Source organism: Nomascus leucogenys, chromosome 12, assembly GCF_006542625.1.
Source record: "Nomascus leucogenys isolate Asia chromosome 12, Asia_NLE_v1, whole genome shotgun sequence".
Taxonomy (NCBI): domain Eukaryota; kingdom Metazoa; phylum Chordata; class Mammalia; order Primates; family Hylobatidae; genus Nomascus; species Nomascus leucogenys.
Window position 1 is genome coordinate 78,820,310 of NC_044392.1, and position 22,380 is coordinate 78,842,689.

General features: G+C 36.1%; 1 long non-coding RNA gene across 1 annotated transcript in view; it reads right to left on the reverse strand.

Moving 5' to 3' along the window:
* The window catches only part of LOC115837526, a 50,823-nt gene extending 29,976 nt beyond the window's left edge, over positions 1-20,847 (reverse strand). Inside the window, exons 1-4 of the long non-coding RNA XR_004032538.1 lie at positions 20,726-20,847; positions 13,977-14,107; positions 11,192-11,276; positions 9,167-9,273 (exon numbers count right to left, since the gene is read on the reverse strand). This is a non-coding gene — a long non-coding RNA (uncharacterized LOC115837526). The remainder of the gene's footprint in view (positions 1-9,166; positions 9,274-11,191; positions 11,277-13,976; positions 14,108-20,725) is intronic.
* Between the last annotated feature and the right edge of the window lie 1,533 nt (positions 20,848-22,380).

A 22,380-nucleotide genomic window follows, 5' to 3' on the forward strand; every position in this document is an offset into this window, starting at 1 on the left:
TAAAATGAAATATAGGATCACAAATCTCAAAGTGAGAAGAGATCTTAGAAGTGCTCTAGTCCAATGAGGAGACATGAAGCAGTGAATTTCTTTGATCACATCCCAAATATGTTATGATCTAAGGCTACTTGGCACACCTCTAGTGGCACAATAATATCCTAATTAGCCTGGGGTTCTGCAATTTTCTATACAAGAGGAAGAGGTATTCTTTTAAAACTAAAGTTGACTCATCATTCCTTGGCTCAAACTCCTTCTCTTGTCACTTAGGTAATTCTAAATTTTTTACCTGGAAGGTCCTATATAATCTATGACGCCTCCCAAAGTCTCTAATCTCATCTTCTACCACTTTCTCTTTTGGTTATTCAAATTCAGCGACTGATACTTGATATTCCTCAGCTACTGACACTTGATATTCCTCAAATCCACTGAGCACACATACACCTCAAGGTCTTTGTATTTGCTCTTCCTTTAGGCTGTAATGCTTTCTGCCGACCGGCTCGGTTGGGGAGACCCTAACCCAGCGGCGCTAGACGAATTAAAGACACATACACAGAAATATAGAGGCGTGAAGTGGGAAATCAGGGGTCTCACAGCCTTTAGAGCTGACAGCCCCAAACAGAGATTTACCCACGTATTTGTTAACAGCAAACCAGTCATTAGCATTGTTTCTATAAATATTAAATTAACTAAAAGTATCCCTTATGGGAAACTAAGGGATGGGCCAAATTAAAGGAATAGGTTGGGCTAGTTAACTGCAGCAGGAGCATGTTCTTAAGGCACAAATCACTCATGCTATTGTTTGTGGCTTAAGAATGCCTTTAAGCGGTTTTCTGCCCTGGGCAGGCCAGGTGTTCCTTGCCCTCATTCCTGTAAACCCACAGCCTTCCAGCGTGGGTGTTAGGGCCATTATGAACATGTTACAGTGCTGTAGAGATTTTGTTTATGGCCAGTTTGGGGGCCAGTTTATGACCAGATTTTGGGGGGCCTGCTCCCAACAACTTTCCTTCCTAATAACACAAGGCCCTGTACCTAACTTTTTTAAGGATTCTGCAAAAGTGTCATCTTAGCAAAAAGTTTTTCTAAAACTCTTCATAGATTGTCAGTCCCTCCAAATCCCTATCATCTTATTACCTTAATTTTTCAGTGTAGCAATATTTATTTATGTATGCTTATATTACATTATACTCACATACTTAATTACATTTATTATCTGTCTCACTCAGCTAGAATGGAAATTCCATGAGGGCCTATGATTTGTGTGCTCTGTTCACTCATGATCATATTCTAGAAAAGTCCCTTACCTTTGATTTATCAAAAATCAATGCTTGAATGAAAGGAAAACTCATTACCTCATGAGTGGACCCACTATCTTTTAGACAGATTGAGTGATTAGGAAATTATTTGTTATACTAAAAAAAAATACTTTCTGCCTCCCATGGACCTGTCTTGCCTATGGAATTCGCCCTACCTTCTAAGTCACCAAAGCCAACTCTAAATGTCTACTCTCACCCTGCAAAAACCCTTCAAATATTAGAAGAAAGATGCAAATCCCTCCTGAATAAAGACTATCAGTTCCTTTAGTCATTCACCAAATGATGCAGATTTAAATGATTGTATTTATCAATTCCGTCATCCTCCCCTGGATACATTCTAATTCACTATTTTTCCAACTGTAGGCCATGACTTTGAAGTGGGCCATAAAATAAATATATTGGTTCAGTGTGAGGGGGTAGTATAGGGTTGTGGTTAAGAGTACAGCCATTGGATGATGCAAGTTCAGATACTTTTTAATGTGTAACTTTGGGCAAGTGACTTTACCTGTACTATCTCAGGCTCCTCATTTTTAAAATAAGGATAATGATAATTGTATCTGCCTCATAGGACAACTATGAGAATTGAGGTTTAACCCATGAATGCTAAATAGTGAGCCCTCCAAAACTAGCTGAACTGTGGGAGCCATACCACCAAAGAGGAGAGAGAGGGAAAGAATGAACCTTTTCTGACAGGGAGCAGAATCTAAGCTATGCCTTATTTTCCAGGTACAGGTAGAAAGGAGAAAGGGAAAGAAAGAACAAAGCTGGTTGTCCTCTCACCTCAATAGGGAATGGCCAGTCCTTCTTATCACTCTGACACTGTAAAAGTGGGTGAGATAAAGTTATCTAAAAAGGGAAGCATTTAGCATTGACAATGAAACATTTTTTTGAACATTTTGCCATCAAGCCAAGTTAAAAATACCATGCATAGTCTCAAGCATTTAGTTCTATTATCACTCACATTACAAATGACGTCTATCTAGGTCACAAGGCAGGACTTGTAAAGGGAAAAATATCGAGTAAATGCAATAATATTATCCCTAATGGATTTTAAAGTGATGAACTCCAGTTTCTAGAGTTCAGTTACATGAAGCTGCATGTTAAATAATCTTTCTTCTTAAAGACATGTTTTAAAGAAGCTTCACTGTCTCAATCCATCATTGACCTCTTCCACACTCCTAAATGTACTAAATAGTAATCACTCTGCTATTTTTATATGAAGTTAAAATAATCAGAGAGGTATGTAACAGGTTTATACAGGCACTAGTTTTTTACTTGGAGCTGAGAATTTTAGATTAACTCTGGTCTACTCCCTGAAGACAGGGCCTCTTTCATGGCTACCAAGCCAGGTTTTGATGAAGCCTTATAAACTGAATTAAGACACAGCTTTTCTGAGAACCAGCACTCCTGGGAAAAGAAACAGGGAAGATCTCTCCCTTTTGCCAAGGGATTTACAACCTGCAAATGAGATATATCACAGTGCTCTCTGAAGCCTCCTCTTCCATCCCAATGCTGATTTTCACACTTTCAAAAGCAACTCATACAAATTCCAGAACTATTGTTTTTAGTATTACTTTCTTAAGAGTCCCGTTTGAGCTTTCTTTTATTCACTATTTTTTCATTATAAAATAGTGAAGTATCTTATGTGATTGCTGTGTTTTGGCATCACTGCATTTAGCTCTTCTACTAGATCTCTGTGTTTGAGCTTTTTAGGTTTCTCATCTGCCTTGCTTTGAGGACTTCCCAACTGGTTATTCCAGCTCAAGTAGCCCCTTCATTCTCCACAAGCTACACAGCACTGCCGGGTTCCTCATCGGCTAATCACGTTCCTGTGAACAGAATCTTCGATGATTCCCTTCTACTGCCTGAAAATATACCAAATCTTAGAGGTTCTACCATCTGGAATCAAACAATCACATCCTGCACTGTGTTCTAATTCCTTATCCATTTAGATCAGTTTCTGAAACATAAATTTTATGTTTTTGTTCATGTCATTTCCTTCACTCCCTCCACTTCACCTTCAATTTTGCCTTTCGTTTAAATTCTACAGAACTTTGGAATGAAATATTTTTATGGCAAACTCTCTCCACTCATTTCTCAAGCCTGAAGTTATTCTCCTCTCCTCCAGACCTCCCAGAATTTTATTTGTATCTCTCTTAAACACATTTTATGTTTAACCTCATATTAAGACTGTAGGTGACACATGTGCCTCTTTTACCAACTGAAAATATTTTGGGAAATAAAAGGAACCACATTTTGCTTAATTTGATGTCCTTCCCTATGTCTAACACACTTCCTGCCACATAATGTATTTTTCTGCCCAATAATAATAATAAAAAAGAATGTTCCTTTTGTCCATTAGATACTAGAGTGTGAGCTGCCTGAGACCAGAAGAAACAAGTCTATATTGATCATCTTTTCAACCAGCTGCCTAACACTGTACCTTGAACAGAAAATGCTTAATAAATGTTAGCGGACTCAAAAAGAAAAACAAAAACACCTGCAACCCTATCCAGTGGACTTTTTATAGAATTACTAAAAATAGTATTGCAACACAGAAATTCAGATACCAGCCCTTATTATGTCATTTAAGTAGAAGGAAAATCATCCACAAAAGTAAAAACCTTCACAACCAACTTTCTTAGTTTGCTTCATACAGAAATATAAGCTTCGTGATCTGCCTTTTGAAAGGAGAAGGCAATGTCTGGGGCATTTTCTGTGTATCCCTTTTCAGTGTAACTTGGTCAGACATCCTTTTTATAAGCATCCCAACTTACTCATATACAAATTTGCACACAGTACAATGGCCACTAGCATATAAGCAAAATAGGAAAGAGGAAAGAAGGTGGAGTTTCAAAAGTTTTGTTTCTTGCAGGTTGTTGAGGACATTCACGTCACCTAAAGCAATTGTTTGAAATGCTTGTTCCCTGGTGTACTTGAACACTAATTTAATTTAATCAGGCCATTTTTACTTCCTGCGGAAAGGGTACACTCGCCAGCAGTTTTGCCAAAAGAGTACACTGAACAAAGGAGACATGGTCATTTATAACCTGACGTGTCCACTCTACTGCTGTGTCCAGTTTCCATTGGCTGAAACGGGACCTCGCATTCTGTATAGGTCCTGATTAGCTAGCAACTTGGAAGTGTTTAAAGGAGGCAAAGGTAGAGGAGAACAAAGGAAGGAGGAAGTAACTTGTGGAATGCTGAAAAAGGTAAAAACACTTTAAAATAAGGAAGATGAACAGGCTATGACCTAATGCCTGCTCAGACCAGTGTAAGCATGCCAGGGCAAATATTTAGACTAAATTGTGGGAGCTAAGAACATAAAGTACATTGATTTCTTTATTATGGCTAGCAGATATTTAGGAATGTTAGCACAGGTCTTTGAATAAATTTTGCTTCTAAGAGAAGTTACTATTTATTCCTAATTAGATGGGGAGGAAAGTCATTGAAGAAGAACCTCTACTTTACTTTTTACACAATCAAGGCTATTGTCATCATGCTGCTGAGTCATTTTCCTCCAACATTCTATTTTTTAATTTGCTACTGAATTTTCTTAGGCTCCACTATTTATGCTTAGAAAAAAAATCAATTCTTTCCCTTTTATTGAAAAATTATGTACAACAAATTATAACTATAACCCAATCTACAAGGTTTAATATAGGCTGCTTTGATTTACTGTCCCATTCATAATCTGCTGATGATTAGCCTCCTTGGAAACAATTTACTCCCTTGCCTAAGTGATATCAAGGTGTTTGTTTTTAATATGTCCAAAATCATCCTATGGACAAATGCATTATTGAAGAATTATATTTTAATTTATTTTCATGCAGTGCTTTTGATGGGCGTTTGCATTAACACTATATGATTATGCCTCTTTACACTAGTATCTATTCAAATCGGAAATTACCTGCACATACAATCTCAGATGGTGGTCAAAAATTGTACAAAGAAGTAAGAATAGGACTCCTTAATATCATACAGCCCTGCTGCTCATCAATGAGGCTTTTTCTGTTCTAACGCTTTTGTCATGTATATGAAAGTCATTATGTAGTTTAGAAAACAGAAGATGAAGTGAAAGAGGAAGATCAGGGACCTAGAATGCATTAATATTCCACCAGCATCAAAGATATTTCCCTCGAGGGGCTCCTACAGGCCACGCTGTTATTACAGTGCCTATCCATTATCTTGTGCTGTTCTTGGTATTAAGACAATAATGGAGAGAATAGGATTATGTGCAGATGATAGGAAATGTGAAGGCAATTCAGCAAGATAGGAAATGAATGGAGACATGATTCTTTCATCGAAGCCAGGGATGGTTTAGCATAGGGTAAGAGAGAAGATAAATGAAGCAAAATGAAATCTTTACAGGTTAGCCAGGGTAAAATGAGTGTTTTCATATAATCCTACGAGTTTAACCTTCTTGATAGAAAATGCCACGGCATCTTTCTTTAAAATCCAAGTATACGTGCCTTAGGAGATGATCTGTTTTTGTTCTGAAATTTCACTTGTTGGAAAAGCTGTCCAGTACTTACATGGTCAGAAGGTGGCCTGAAGGAGTGGCATAACCTTTTAATTCACTCCCATCACTGAGAAATTCGGGCTGTTATTTAAGATTCCCCAGTGGAAAAGACAAGCCTGGCAACTCTCCTGACCCATGTCTTGCCAAACAATGCCCAGTAATCAAGAGAGCAATAAACTGAGCACCAGACAGGAGAGTTCTATTATGAAAAATGCTTAATCTAGTTTCTCGGAGCCCCCATTTCTTTTGACACTAACCCTTCCTGTCCACACACACACACACACACACACAGGCAGACGCAATCATCCAGACAGACTTTGAAAACAGCAAAGAAAAGCCCTGGCTTTTTAAAAAGATCACCTATATTGGATACCCAAGGCTAATGTGACTCAAAGGTTGGCATTTCATGATGATGGTGGAGAAACAAGAACGGCAGATTGTGTCATTTGCAGACAGGGCACTGGCATAAATCAATGTTTCTGTTTATTTAAAAAAAGAGAACATTTAATTAAATGAAAGCACACTCATCTACAGACAATATGACAGGGCCAGAGAGAGTGCTTTCTCTGTGTTCACATACTCTGCTTACTCTTCAAACACTGCATTTGATCCTGATTTAAATTGGATAGAAATTCAACCAAACTGGGATCAACAATATAATAACATCCTCTAACTCAAAGAGTTACCAAGGGGAATTGAAGAGAAAATATTAGAGGAAATCAGGATGTAGATACAGTGTATCTATAAGCTTGTCTAAGAACGCGAAAGCTGCGGATATCCAGGCTGCATATGAAATGTCGATTAATACATCCTGCATGGAATTGCACTGCAGGAAACACTACTTAGTTCTACATTTATTCTTTAGAAAGATGGTTGAAAACTAGTTAAAAAATAACTATATGACTACATAGATAGGTGCCTGTACATACTAAACACACACAGACACATACACACACACACACACACACATACACACACACACACACACACACACACACACACACACACCCCTGAAGAAAAAGCAAGCAACAAGATCAGGAGGAAAAGATATTTATGAATTTTCCTCCAAAGCATGGACTTGCTATCTATATAGGAAAAAAAATGCATATATAAAAAGAAAATGTAATAAAGACCTTGGACAGCTTTTGGACCTTTTCTTTCCCTTCCCCCAGCCCTTTCTGGGCTCTTTGGCTCGCCTTCCTGGTTTTCTGGTTTTAAAAATGGCTCCATACTGCTCTCTGCTGCTGGTTTATAATTTTCTACTTGGAAAGCTCAGAGCCATTCCTGCCGCTCTGACTGTATATCAGGTCTTGATTGGAGTGCGTCACTAATGGGACTGTGCCCTAATTTGAAACAAGGCAGACTGGTAGCCCATAGATTTGGACTGCCAATTCCAGCTTCCTGGCTACATTTTTTTCCTTCAAATTATCTGGACTCTTTGACCTTATGAAAATCTTAATTCCAGCCACAGAATCATTTAAATTTAAAAGATTGCCCTGTTAAGGAAACGATGTATTCTTGAGAATCCCACTGTAGGATTCATGTCTCTTGGAAAATGAGGTAGAAAGGAGAGGACATTCTGGAGATGGCTGTAGTGACTAATTAATATCACCTCTTAATAACCACATCACATTGAATGCAATTTCAAATAAGAAAATTAATAAAATAAGACATGATGTGATAGAGCCCAGAACAAGGTATGCACTCAATTAATAAGAGATTCGAATCAAATCTAAGCAATTGAATATCCAATAAAGAATTTTAATTTGGGAAAAAAGTTAACCTTAGGGAAAAGATATTTCAAACATTAGATAAAGTATCAGAGAGTGTTTTCGCTCTCCTTTGAAAGTATAAAAATTAAAAAAGAGTGATTTACTTGCTTATTTATTGTAATACAAAATGCCAGAATGGGCCAGGCACAGTGGCTCATGCTTGTAATCCCAGCACTTTGGAAGACCGAGTGGGTGGAACATTTGAGGTCAGGAGTTCTAGACCAGACTGGCCAACGTGGTGAAAGCCCACCTCTCCTGAAAATACAAAAATTAGCCGAGGGTGGTGGCAGGTGTCTGTAGTCCCAACTACTCGGGAGGCTGAGGCAGGAGAAACCCTTGAACCCAGGAGGTGGAGATTGCAGTGAGCCAAGATCGTGCCACTGCACTCCAGCCTGGGTGACAAAGCGAGACTCTGTCTCAAAACAAAAAAAAAGAAAAAAAAAGAAAAAAAAAGAAAGAAAAAGAAAGAAAAGAAAAAGAAAATGCCAGAATGTTAGGATTTTACCAAATACCACATTATTTTAAGGAGAATAATAAATTCAAGCATAAAAATGTTTAGCAGGGAGCTTATTCAATGATAATACGTTTGTTCCATCTGGAAATAAAGATGATTATGAAAGACACTTAACAGCTGTAATTGCAAGTTGCAATGTGTGGCAACATGACCACCTGACTTAATCCAAGAGCATATGGCCAATTGCATGACCCGGTTTGACAGACAGGAAGTTGTTATAATCCATGTTATAATTTGAATCACATCTAAAGCAAACAACCCTATTACCCTGCTCAACAGAGACATAAAGGAAGAAAATGAAAGGGATGATGGGAAGTAATATGTGACATTGATGGGTATCATTTACCAGGGCCATTACCCTTGAAATTCATTATAATCTAGAGAGATGCTGTTGTGTAGACACCTCACAGAATCTGGATGGACTCCAACCCAAAATTTGGTTTGGGTATTGAGACTGGTAACACCACTCACACATTAAAAGAGGGTGAAAAGGTTTATAAGTTGCATTTTGAAGCTTTCTGTGGAATGCAGGCTACTTATAATCAGGAAAATGGCTTGACAGAGCAGGGAAAAGAGACTGGCTGGGAGTTTTTATGGTATTTAGGGGAGGGGCTAGGCTGAGGCTTCCCACATGTGGTTTGAACTTCCTGCAGATGCCAAAGTGGGGAGAACCTCTTCTTATAAGCATGCTCAAAGTGGGGACAGAAGGGGAAGGAAGAAGGGGGGATTGAGGCTTAAAAGCTGTCAGCAGTCAAACATCAAAAAACGAAGTCAGACTCTTTGTTCTAAAGGCCTTTGTCTTATATTTATATTAGCAGCAGTTCTAATTTATTAGGTGATGGTGCAAAGCTCTCCAAACATCATCCAGTCAATACTGAGGGCAGATATTTCTCTGAATTCAAACACAGAAGGTAGCCTCTAAAAGGTAATAAGAATCAGTTCACCCTAAGGTACTGAGGGCTTTGGATCCTAGTTTTTGAAGTAAAACAGAAATGCACAGAGAGAGAGAGAGAGAGAGAGAAAACAGATTTTGTTTTGTAAATACCTTTATCCAAGTAATTTTGTTCAATAAACATGCATTGATGTGCCCGGCTCTGTTCCAGGTGAACTTTATGAATAATATACTGGTTCTGTCCTCAAGGAGTTTTCAGTCTGCAGGTAGAGAACATATTCATAAATAAATAATTTTTATATTGGCAATGTTAGAAGTATATATGAAGGACAGAATGAACAGAGAGTGTTATTATCTCTGTCCTGAAGGCTGAAGAAATCAGAGAAAGTTCCAGAAACAGGATCTTCAACAATAGATGGAAGATTACCAGGCAAATAAGAAAGCAAAGAGGATTTGAGGCAAAGAAAAACACCATGGTAAAGTAACAAAAGTATAAAATGCCTTGGCGTTTTCGGGTAACTATAACTAGTTCAATATCACTAATGCAGGTAAGGAAGGTGGTAACCAAAAATGAAATTGAAGCAGCAGCAAAGCCCAGAGGATGGAGGAACTGCCCAGTCATGGGAAAATACTTGGATTTCATTCAATATCTGTTTCAATAGCTTTCCACTTCTTTGATTATATATTTCTAGCAGTACATAAATTTTCTTATTAATCCCCATTATAGGTACATAAATTTCCTATTTATACATATTAATGTCATTTACAGATATCTTGACACACTAACATTTACAATTTCATCATTAGTAATATTTCTAAGCTGATTCTACTCAAGCATGTGGCTATCACCAAGACATAAACAATATCAATTATTTCATTAAGTCAAAAAGAATTGTTTGAAAACAGAAAATAATAACTGGAACTTAAGGTTAAAAACAGAAGACCCAGCAGCTTGAAAACTCTCCTGGAAACAATCTACTCATTTTTGATAGTTTATTAAGCCATGCTATCAGTTGATTTTCATTTCTCTTAGAAACCTACATAAGCAAGCAGTCTTCCCTGGCAAAGGTAGAAGAAGATCTGAATTCTCTATAAATAGATACAGTACTTGTAAAGCTTGTAGTTTATACAATTTATTCCCTTATAAAAAAGAATAAATAATTTTGCAAATTTTACAATTTATAATTATGTAACGTATTCCTAGGACTATCCCCCAATCTTTGGAAGTGATTCATGTATGTGAGGTAGTCTGCAAATTATGTTTTAGTAGATGACAATTAAATCTCTCTCTGCTGCTGCCATTATCCTGGGCTCTCCGGAGTTCGACCTGACTATTCCATCTTAATTTGCAAGAAAGCTGATTTTCATGAAAATCTACATCAACTTTATGGTGAAAAATTTCTTGTCACCAAAAGATTGAAATAAAACATTTGAAAAATAATGGACCAACAGAAAAAATAGGCTATTTGCTTTTGGAACGATTTTACTAGCATTACTCAAAAATTAAAAATGAAAACATTAAAGATGACATGAGCAACAAGTATAACAAGGTCAATGCAAATTTCATAAAGATACAGCAGCACTGTACAATATAGCTGGGATCTAAAGTCATGTTAGAAAACTGCTTAGGAGCCATTTCTCTTCCAACTATTTACAAGTAATAAATGTGTTTGGTAAATAAAATATATTATTAAATTTTCAAATAAATATTTGCTGCCAGCACTATGCACTGACTTCATGCAATATGTTCAATAGCATTTGAGGCGAAGTCCTACAGCAGGAGACCTTGGCAACTGTTTCACTCCATCTAAAATAATCCTGTAGTGGAGAACCTTCCACTTTAGAAAGGAATGTATGACATATTATAAATTGCTATTTAAAAACAAAGCATGCAGTAGTTGAGAACATGTACACCAAGCTCTACATGATATACTTCTTTATGTTTTTTGCTCCACACTTCTAGTAGACAAATGACGCTACAAGGAAACGTCTATGCTTCAATATGCATTATGCTTCAATAAATAGTAATTGTCATGTACATGTTATTATAATTTTTCTGCAAAAATCACTAAAAATTGGTATTTACCAAATGTACATGTTACCAATTATTATTTTTTTCCTATCTGTTACGTGGTATCAGGTACCAAGAAGCGTAACCAAGCAGACGCACAGACTTACTATGTGAAGGATTGTTTTTACACTGAATCCAGACATGCCATCTAGTGAATTATTGTAAAATTATTCACACCTTCTGGGTTGAAAGCTGGAGACAAAGGATAGGGATTTATATTACACCTAAGTGTAAATTATCCTAGAGTAAATTGGAAACAATTTATTTATATTATAATTACTAATGTGCACTCTTAAGCACTAACAAGATTCTAGAACTTTACTGGACAACTCTCTTCCTCTGGGGCTTATTGAAGTAAAAGGCAATGAGATATTTCAGGGCTCTATTTCCACCCAAGGGCCAAGAATGTACACAATGAAACAAAAACTATTGTGAGTGAAGGCTGATGTACATTGAGTACCTCCTGCTTATTCATTAATGAGGATGATGTCACCAATCAATAGAAAACCTGTTTTATGAAAAACTGGTTTTCTATTGATCGAAGAGGTTACAACCTTTTGGTGCTATTTTGACTTAACAATGTATTCCTATGGCTTTATATCTACATAGAGAAAAAGGCTTCATAAATGTTAGTTTCATCCCCACAAATCTTTAAAGAGCCCCCATTCCACCTTACAACATTTCCCGTAAGTTTTCTTGTTTCCTTTCTTTTGTTCCTTTTCATAGTTATTGTTTTCTACTTTATTTTTCCCCCTTTCGGAAAATCATACTTCATCTCAACACTCTTTCTCTTAGAACTACAGATTTTCTCTCTCCATGACACTTTTCATATAAATTGCTTCCATGTTTATTTGGTGCCCATATTTTAATTGATTTCTATTCCCACCACCATTCCGTAGTTAGATTTAAGCATCTAAAGAAGCCTTCTTATCTTCCACCAAGTCAGCTTTTCTAAGGACGTGTTAATGACTGACAGGAAGGACTGCTGGAGGTGATACTGACTCAGCAGACTCACCTTAGATGAATAAACTATGGAAACAGCACGATGTGGAAGGAAGGGGAAACTGGAAGAATGGTCTCAACTAAATAACAACAAAATAAATAAATAACTTATTGCAGCTAAGTTTCCTAGTTTCTAGACAGCCATAGCCACAAGTTTCAATGTAAAAAAATTCTATTTTAAATCATTCATTTAAAATACTACTCTATCTTATGTTACGAGTAATTAGCCCAACCTCATATGCCACTCTAAATGTATGTTTATGTTTTTAAAACTTTTTGCATGTGCAATGTGTATTAATCTTATTTTGGCTTCATGATTATCTTACATACGTTTGAGCAGAACCTTCAGAAGAAAAATAGAACATTGATTTAACTCCTTTGTTTATTCTAGGATTAAAATAAAATGTCATGAACTTCACTTTACTCATAACGAAATGAATATGGCAGAACATTTCTAGAGAATAAGTGACGAGATTTTCCTATTTACCTATGTCCCTAGACCAGCCATAAGGTTATTTGGAAGGCTACTGTATTTTCTTAAATCCACACAGAAAGTTCTTTTAAAGAAAGGTGATAGAAGAAATATTAAAGAAATTTGATATATATTGCAATCTCCTGCCTCTACTGAAGACATCAGAGAAAACTCTGAAGACATCGGTCACTTTATGTTTTTTACTGGATCCTGAAGTTCACTGGAGAGAGCTTCTATTTGTTGAAAAAGTTATAACTTAGGCATGGTTTTAAGTATTTTAAATATCTAATCAACATTCCGTATCAGTTAAATTTGATCATCCTCATATTATAGATGAGGAAACTGAGGCTCAACAACATAAATTAACGTGCTTGAATAAAATGAATAGTAAATAATAGATTATTAATATGAGGTAAAGTTCTAATGATACATTCTGTTAATATCTATTATATTAAAAATATTGTCTAGTTTGCCAGGCACAACGGCTTATGCCTGTAATCCCAGCACTTTGTGAGGCTGAGGCAGGAGGATCCCTTGAGCCCAGGAGTTTGAGGCTGCAGTGAGCTATGATCATGCCACTCCACTCCAGCCTGTGTGATAGAGTAGAACCCTGTCTCTAGTGTATGTGTGTGCCTGTGTGGGGGTGGGGGGGGGTCTAGTTTAAAGCCAATTTTAATTTTCTTATATTGAAATTTAATCTTAGAATGTGTGCAGATTGGATTACCTCTAAACAATTGGTCCTGTCAGATTTGTCTAGCCAAATCGTATAGTGGGAAGTGGATCACTGGTCCCACCACCTAAGACATGTGGCACTTCTGGCAGTCCTTAACCAGTCAGAACAAATACATTTCTCTGCAACAGCCAAATGGACTCAGGTTTGGCATGAATATTAATCAAATCAGGAGGTGTACCCCATGAAACAAGTCTTAAACATAAATTTTGTTTCTCTATCATGTAAACTTTTGCCCATAAGCTGTTTAGTGGAGAACTCATTTTAGGTTCTAATGTCGGGTGAAAATGCAGGCCACATGAAAGAAAACTCAGACAAGTGCGCATTAAGCACTTCCCAAGTGGATCCTGCTATTCGAGGAGAAATGGATATCCAGAGAAGAATTAGGTGACCAGACTAGCAATGGTGAATTTTTTGAGAAATCCATGAACTGAAGAACAATCCCTCGGGCCACATATTGCTTGAGTACATGATACTTAAATTCTGCCTATAGTTTGCCATTTGTCATAAAGCTTAGACATTTTAGCATATAAAACTATCATAGAAATAAAATACAAAACAATGAACAATAATGTCTTAACAGGCAAAAGATATGAGTTAATTCACAAAAGAAAAAAAGCAAGAATACTTGATAAATTAAGAAAAATATTGCTTTACTAAAGAAATGAAAATTTAAACAATGACTTACCATTCGTTCCTTATTAGATGAAAAAGAGACAATTCCAAAGGTTTGTCATATATTTGAAACTCAAAAAGGCATATATAGTTTTTTAAACAACTGGACAGCTGTAGCACTAATTTCTCTTGCTACTTAGTAGCCTAAGGAAATAATTGGACAAATACTTAAATGTGAGTATATACAACTAGCATTATTTATAAAAGAAAAATATCTAAATGTCCAACAGTTTGGTATTAGTTGAATACATTTTAGTGCATCTGTATAATTATGAAGCTACTAAACATCATCATGAAGAATGTATAGATGAATACACATAGAAAGATGGCCTAATACACATGTCTATTAAATGACTCTTTTACAGAAAGGAATCTGGAATGATATCCAAATGCATGAGTGATGAACTCTAAAGAGTCAGATTATTCACAATATGGTCTTTCTTCTTTTTTATTATCCACATCATCTAAGTTTCTACAGTAAATATCTATGAAGTTTGTAATGAAAAACCTTTTTGTTGAATGTATTAAAATCAGATTAAATTATGAAACTATAGGTATACAAAGGGTTTAAGACTCAGTGGCTAAAACTAAAAAATAATTTAATAAAAGTTGCATATAAAAATTTTTCTGAGCTAAAGGCTTTATGCTCTATTCCAATTTTTCAAAAGAAGAAACTTTTCTTGTAAGCAGATGTATAAACAAGGGTCTAAAACCAATTTTCATCAATCACTGAAAGAAAAGGTAAAACATAAATAATCCATGTCTTCAAATGTAATCAGATTCACATGCTTCAGATACACAAATTAAACTAACTTGTGAAATACCTGCTTTTTGTTGCACACCCTTGTGAATATATTTTTATTTAAAGTCCCTATTTCATAAGAGGTAGCATTATTTCCCTAATTTCTGAGTGAGAAAAATAACGGCTATGTCAAAATAACTGTGAATATATTATACAGAATATCACGAATCAGCATGCCTCTGTAGTTTATCAGATTAATCTTCAAACATGTTTAAAACAACAGATTCCTAGACCCTAATCCAGATGTACTCAATCTGAAGCTCCTAGGCTATTTGAATGTTTAAGTTGGGTTTAGAAATCAGTAGACTGGGCTGGGCGCGGTGGCTCATGTCTGTAATCCCAGCACTTTGGGAGGCAGAGGCAGGCGGATCACAAGGTCAGGAGATCGAGGCCATCCTGGCTAACATGGTGAAACCCCGTCTCTACTAAAAATACAAAAAATTAGCCAGGCATGGTGGCGGGCGCCTGCATGTAGTCCCAGCTACTTGGGAGGCTGAGGCAGGAGACTGGCGTGAACCTGGGAGGCGGAGCTTGCAGTGAGCCGAGATCACGTCACTGCACTCCAGCCTGGGCAATAGAGCGAGAAGCCATCGGAAAAAAAAAAAAAAAGCACTAGACTGAATCACTCCGGGTGTTCTTTTAAAGACTAAAACTTAGAGTAGATGGGGTAGATGGGGAGATGTAGGTCAAAGGGTAAAAACTTGCAATTATGTAAGATGAGTAAGTCTAGAGATCTAATGCATAGCAGGAAGATTATAGTTAATAATAGTGTATTGTGTATTGAAAATGTACTAAGAGATTAGATTTCAGATTTTCTTGTCACACACACACACACAAAAGGAAACTATGAAAGGTGGTGGATATGTTAATTTGCTTAGGTGTAGTAATAATTTCTCTGTGTATATGTATATCAAAACATCATGTTGTTTACCTTAAATATATAAAATAAAACATAAATTTTAAAAATAAAAATAAACTTAAAATAGAAACCTCTCCCTAAACTGGGTCTCCCTCTCCTGAGATATTGATATCTTTAAGCAAGTATGGTCTTTAAACCTAGCAGGGGAGGCTTCAGCTTTCTTAAAAAGCATTTGATGCCTTTCTCACTTAGGTTCCAGTACTCCATACTGGCAGAGTAAAACTTGTAATCCTTAAATATAGGCGGTAGACTCTTGCATAACAAACACCATTTCCCAGTAGCACCAAGAGTCCATTTTCTTCTTCATGTTCCTATTCACAGTCCCAGGGAGATGCATGAATTAGAAGAGTATTCACCACTATTGCATCTGGTGGCTCAGAAACTTTTTGCAATATTAAAAAAATTCATATTACTCTTCTATACATACATATGTGTGTGTGTGGATGTAGTATGTAAACATTTTCAGTTTTGTTACTTTGAAGGTATTATCAAAGTAAAAATCAAAATTTCCTTAAAATGCTAAATTGATTTTAACATTTAAATATTTGAACATGTAATACATAGGCTTCCATATGTAGTCCTGCCCTAGGATTCACAAATGTTAGGACTGGGTCTGTTGTCAGTCAATATTCAATTATGACCTTCAGCTTCTGGCAATTCAAACGTGATTTTATGATGCCTCATCTTGGTAAGAATAATAGAGTGGTAAGAACAACCTTTCTGTATAGTGACTCTCTCTTGTCTTGTCTATCTCAACTTTATGTTTTGCACTGATTCATCTATCTATTGATATCTAGATCTAATAATCTACAATCTCATAGAAATTTATGTATTTCTGTAAGCAACTGTAACATATTTTTTAGAAATAAAATAGGTTAGAAAGGAAAAGGGGAGGCAGGAAAGGGTAGACAAAGAAGGAAGATTCAAATTAAGATATACCCGAGATGAGATGTCTATAAAGTGATAGAGCACAAATTTAAATACAGGTCTATCTTCAATTTCAATTAACATTTCATTGTATCACACTTTCAATGTTTTTGTAAACCAAGGTCATTATCACACTTTCAGTGTTTTTGCAAATCAAAGTCATATGCCCTAATATATGAAGTTACTTTTCCAGATATATTTAAAATTCACAAAAATTGCACAAAAATTAGCCGGGTGTGGCAGCGAGCGCCTATAGTCCCAGCTGCTGGGGAAGCTGAGGAAGGAGAATGGCGTGAACCCAGCAGGCAGAGCTTACAGTGAGCCGAGATCGCACCACTGCACTCCAGCCTGGGTGACAGAGCAAGACGCCGTCTCAAAAAAAAAAAAAAAAAAAAAAATTAGGGGCTGTCCTCCAATTTTTCAGACAAAATTTCTCTGGATCTTCTGAGTCCCGTGAGAATACTACTGGAAGACCAGAATCGTGGGTTCCCAGAAATCTGTGAAGTTTTTATCTGTCTGTCTGGTTACATTTCATAATTGTAACTTTGTTCATCATGCTATGGCTGCCTGAGGACAGAACACTGCCTTACCAAGTAAAAGTCTGTTTTGCAACTGTAAGTCATCAATATTCAAAAAAATGTCCAGAAATACATTCATGAAATTGACAGGGTGCCTGCAACTTTTAATCTTATGACAATGTTTTCTTGCTTGTTATTACGGTAGCACAATTTCTGCCACTAAAATCTTCCTCTCTTTACCCTTTCCTTGCTTATGACATGGAAAAGAGTTCAGACTGGTTGTAAGTAAATCTACTGACGGTTTTGATTATGTCATAAATTTGCACTCTAATCTCAGACAAATCACTTACTTTCTCTAAACCCTAGTTGCTTCAAACCTGTAAGAAGGAAGTTAATGATTACCTCACTAAATTGTTTGAGTATTACATGAAAATTACAAGAAAATGCTTTCAGAATGGTTAAGTCTGCAAGGAAGAGTAGGTAGTCTACTAAGGACATGAGTTTTTTTTAAATGTAATATAATCCTGGATGTTTGAAGATCCCTGGAAAACAACCTAATTTACATAGCATTATTAATTCCTATTAGATTACTATTTTGCTCCTAGAAAATGTTAAGATGCTGGCACTTTTTTTCTACAGACCAAAGACATAATGAAGACAGGAGCCCAAAACTGGGCATCAATGAACAAATACTTTTAGTGAAATAAAAAGCAGGAAAAGTTTAGCATCTTTGAGTTTGTTCTCCCTGCAATATGACTACTGTGGGAAATCTGGCATCCTCTCTCTCTGGGATGCAAAACTTTGTGATTACAAAGAGAATAATTGGGCTTTAAAAAAATATTGTGTGTTCACTTGGTCATAAAAATTTTATTGTTTAGAAATTCTCTCTCTCTCTCTCTCTCTCTCCCCCATTCTTTTTCAGCTTGTTGCTACCTCTGTAAATAGAAATCATATAATCATACAACCTTTCATGAAGAATCTTTTGATTTTATAATCAGCATTGAAAACCAGAAAAAAAAGTCATTAATTAATAGGCTTATTTCCCCTTATTTTGAACTCCCCTTTGATTTATTTAAAAATAATTCTTCTTTGTTTGGTATCTGTGAAGGAGGCTTTTTTGGTGGGAGTTTGCTTCATTTGTCTAGCAAGGCGTGCAAAGGCTCACTGGTATTTCACATCTCAAAGCTATACACGTGCAAATACCTACTAATGATAAAAAGAAGGATATATCCACAAAGGTACTAGGCGCCATCTGGTGAAAACTCCTGACTGTGAGAAAGAGAATAATCTATTGTTGAATTTACAGGACTTTTTGTTTTTATCTTTTTTTCTGTCTTTAATTCAAATACAACTTCTGTAGTGAGGATGGTGGGAAAAAAGGAAGAGAATAGTCAGAGAAGGGAGTAGAAAAAGGGGAAGAAGGGTTAAAGGATATATCAAAGCCAGAAAAATAATCTTGTAATACACCTTATAAGAAATACTCCTTGAGTCAGATTGAACTGATAAAACTCTGAGCTTCCTGGGTTGAGGGAGGGGGGAAGATGCAGAAAGAAAGAAGCATAGCTCTCTTGCTTTGGGAATTACAGAACCTGAGGCTCTCAGGTGAAAACTAATGAGTGAATCAAGTGAAATGCATGATTACATCCTCTAAAGCTTTGATTTGAAGGCAGTTTTTATTAAATCGCAAACGAGATTATTGCCCATCCCCAAGCAGAGAGTAGGGAAGAGGAGTACCTTTCCCCCAAGGAAAGCAAAACCAGTACAGTAACTCTTTTTGTTGGGCACTGACTTCTGTTGTATACATTCTACAAATGATAGCAGTCATTTAGAAATCTCTAGTGTAGAGTGAATAGTTTTTTATTAAAAAAATTATATAACAGTTTAGACTTAGATGTAGCCACATGACCATTTGGGTAAAGGTGATTTATTTCTTTTGGTTCAAGAGCCCTCTCGTGCTTTCTTTACATAGGGATGTGTTTACTTTTGTTATGTACACATATGTACACAGACATTAGAATATGAATATAAAAAACCCTTTTGAAAGGATGAAGAAACAAATGATTATTTCTACCATACAAGCTCTAAAGCAGTATTTTATAGAGAACTATCTAGAGGAAAGCTTCTTCAAAATTATCTGAAGATGTCTATAAAAATGCAAATTTTTAGGTGGCTGCAGACCCAGTGAATCAGAATTTCTGCCATGGGTCCTAGTCAGTGCCTAGGTGGGGCCCGAGGGGCATTTTTATCAAGCAAACTTTATGTGCATTAAAGTTTGTGAACCACTGTTCTAAATGTGCCTTGGGATCTAATTGTGGCTCTAGCGGATGTGTGCAAATTAGGCACGTTTATTGAGCACTGTATTAACTCTTACAGGTGACAACATTAGATATTCTGACATAGAATGTGGGAAGCTGCAAGAAAAGAAGAATGTGTGCATCTCAGAAAAGAATTCCTGTGGCTTAGAGTAGACATTGCTGCTGTTAAGTCTGTATGTAATCCAGCCGTTCCATTTTCAGTTATAACTGCACAGGGAACATGAAGGGATTGGACCTAGATTCACTTACACTATGCTGGTCTGAGAATATCTGGGCAAAGAAATCACATAAAATAATTTCCTGGAGTCAAAATATCTGAGCTCTATTGCTGAATACATTGCTCTCCCTTGCACTTATTAAGTACTTCCTGCATGCCAAGCCTACTCAGAGATTTTATTATTATCTTAATAGGCACAAATTATAGTATTTTCTTTGGGTAAATTTATACCTAACTCTGATTCCAGCATTGGGAATGCAGGAGAAGTAAAAGAAAAAGTTTGACCTTGGCTTGGCAGAAGAAAACCTGGAACCACAAGAAACATAATTAGTGATTATCGGCAAGTTTTCTAAACTTCCTATTATACTGGTGATAAAAAAAGAGAAATACATTTATTAATCTATGTGTAGATGAATGACTGTGTCTGTTACTTCCAAACACGTTTAACAATAAGATATAAACACTAAAGTTGGCATGTCTGAAAAACACTTATCTAGCAGAAAAGAAATTGTGTGGTGATAATTTGACAGCATGTTATGTATATTCACAAAATATATGTGAAAGATCAATGAAAGTCCAGCGAAAAAAGTCCAATTATATCCCACTTTCTATCTAAAAAATTTTACTCCATTTCTCTTAAAGCAAAATTGCCTAACACCTGAAACTTCCTTAATTAAAAAGAAGAAAACTGGTAATTTGGGAGGTCCAAACATGCTAAATAATGGTAGTACATAAAATTGGAAAATAAGAGAGGCTAGAAATGCATGGGCCATAACTGGCTGGACAGTGTTGAATCACTGCATTGTGCAGTGTTGAATTATGCCCTATTTCTTAATTATTTGTGTTATTACATGTATTGTTTTCCTACCTCCCAGAAGAGCAGAAATTAATAGCAGATTAATAATGAATTTTGTCCCCTTGTTCCTCATTCCCATGTATATCATTAAAGTAGATGTCTGATAAGGCAGTTACTGTGGGCACACAGAACAAAGAAGGGAGACTCGCTATGGAGACTTTTTCCTGAAAAAGCACTTGAGACAACTGTCCCTTGCTTTTTCACTCACCATGATTCCATGAGTTCAGGTCTCCACACTAAAGCTGACTTGGAGAAGCAGATGAGCAAACATAATCACTACGTTTAAATTCATCAAGCAGACTGATCCAAAAATGAAAACGAAATTTCCATTGTTTGCCAACCATTCAATGCTGCAGAGAAAGAAGAATGTGAAAGCTTTTCAGCAGCTCAGGCTACCTCTAGGATTATCTAGAGACAAGAATTTTAAGAAATTACACAGAAGGTCAGTTTCCCTTTAACCAGTGCTGTTGAACACTGACAGCAGACTATGAGAGGGCAGTGATATGATCACATGAGCATTCTAAAGGAAGACTTTCCTGTATATACCTTCAAATGTATCACAGTGGTGGCAAGAACCCTAAGTCTTAGAGATTTATGTTAAAGTACATTCCACTGGTATCAGATCTTAAAAGAATCCTCCATAGAAATGTCTTTTTTTAAGGCTAGGCTAATAAAAAATGAGACAGTTGGAGCCATCTTATGAAATAATCTAGTAGGTCCCTGTCTTGTTCCCAGGATGCACATTCATTTCAAAGTAAATCTGGAAGGAGTAGACTCAAAATTCAACATATACAAAAAGAGGCAGTGTACCCAGCATATGTTATATTTCAAGGAAGCTTCAGTTTATCTTGAATATTATTTGTCATTCCCCGTGAAACCTAAAGTTTCAGAGCCCTCAGTTAATTTAAGAGCCAAAAATTTGGGGTGTAGCAATTGGGAAAATTGTGTATGTGCACATGCACGCTCATACACACATACTATATATGCACATATACAGACAAAAGTGTTTAGATGGCAAATTAAATTAAATATGGTAGTTGAGATCTTTAACTTCTATTTGACTCATCCATTTTTCACATATTAATATTTCTATACTTAGTAATCGATTACTATTATTTGTACCTCTCCAATACCCATTTCTCTTTTCTTCTTATAGAATTATTTCCCACATAATCATTCGTCTTGCTTTAGCTTTTATGGCAATTTCACCCAGAAGCTTTGATCAATTAGTTCTAATAACCCCTCTGACCTAGAGCATTCCAGAAAATTTGAGTCAAGAGTAAGGTATTCAGATATGCAGTTAGCTACAACTTGTTGGGGAAGATCATAGCTGTAGAATTCACACCCAGGTTCTAGTAGATTTGTACCCCTAAACTTCTGGTGTTCATTAATAATAACCTCTAGACATATACATATTAATAGTTCTATATCCTTATTAAAATTTCCGGCTTAAGGGTATTTCCAGGGATTATGCTGCTTTAGATACCTTTCAGTTCCATTGGTCAAAAATTGCTCAGGATAACCAGATAGGAGAGTGAAATCCAGGTCTTTTCTCTATAATCCCTAAATACTTCAAAGCTGTAAAACCAAGATTTTAAGTAAATTCAGTTCAAATTCTATTTTTGTTTATCTCACTTAGTATAAATATTCATGTTTCTCCACTGAGATATTAATGCATTTGATAATGGGTGCTACCTCTGTTGGGGATATTAAATAACATACATGATATTATGTAATATAACATAGTGTGAGGAAATAAACAATTTAATTCCTAGATGCTTCTGGTTCCATGAATGTCAAATAAGAGGCTACAAACTTATACTTGTTTTAAACAGTTTTCATACAAAGAAAATGAACAGGTTT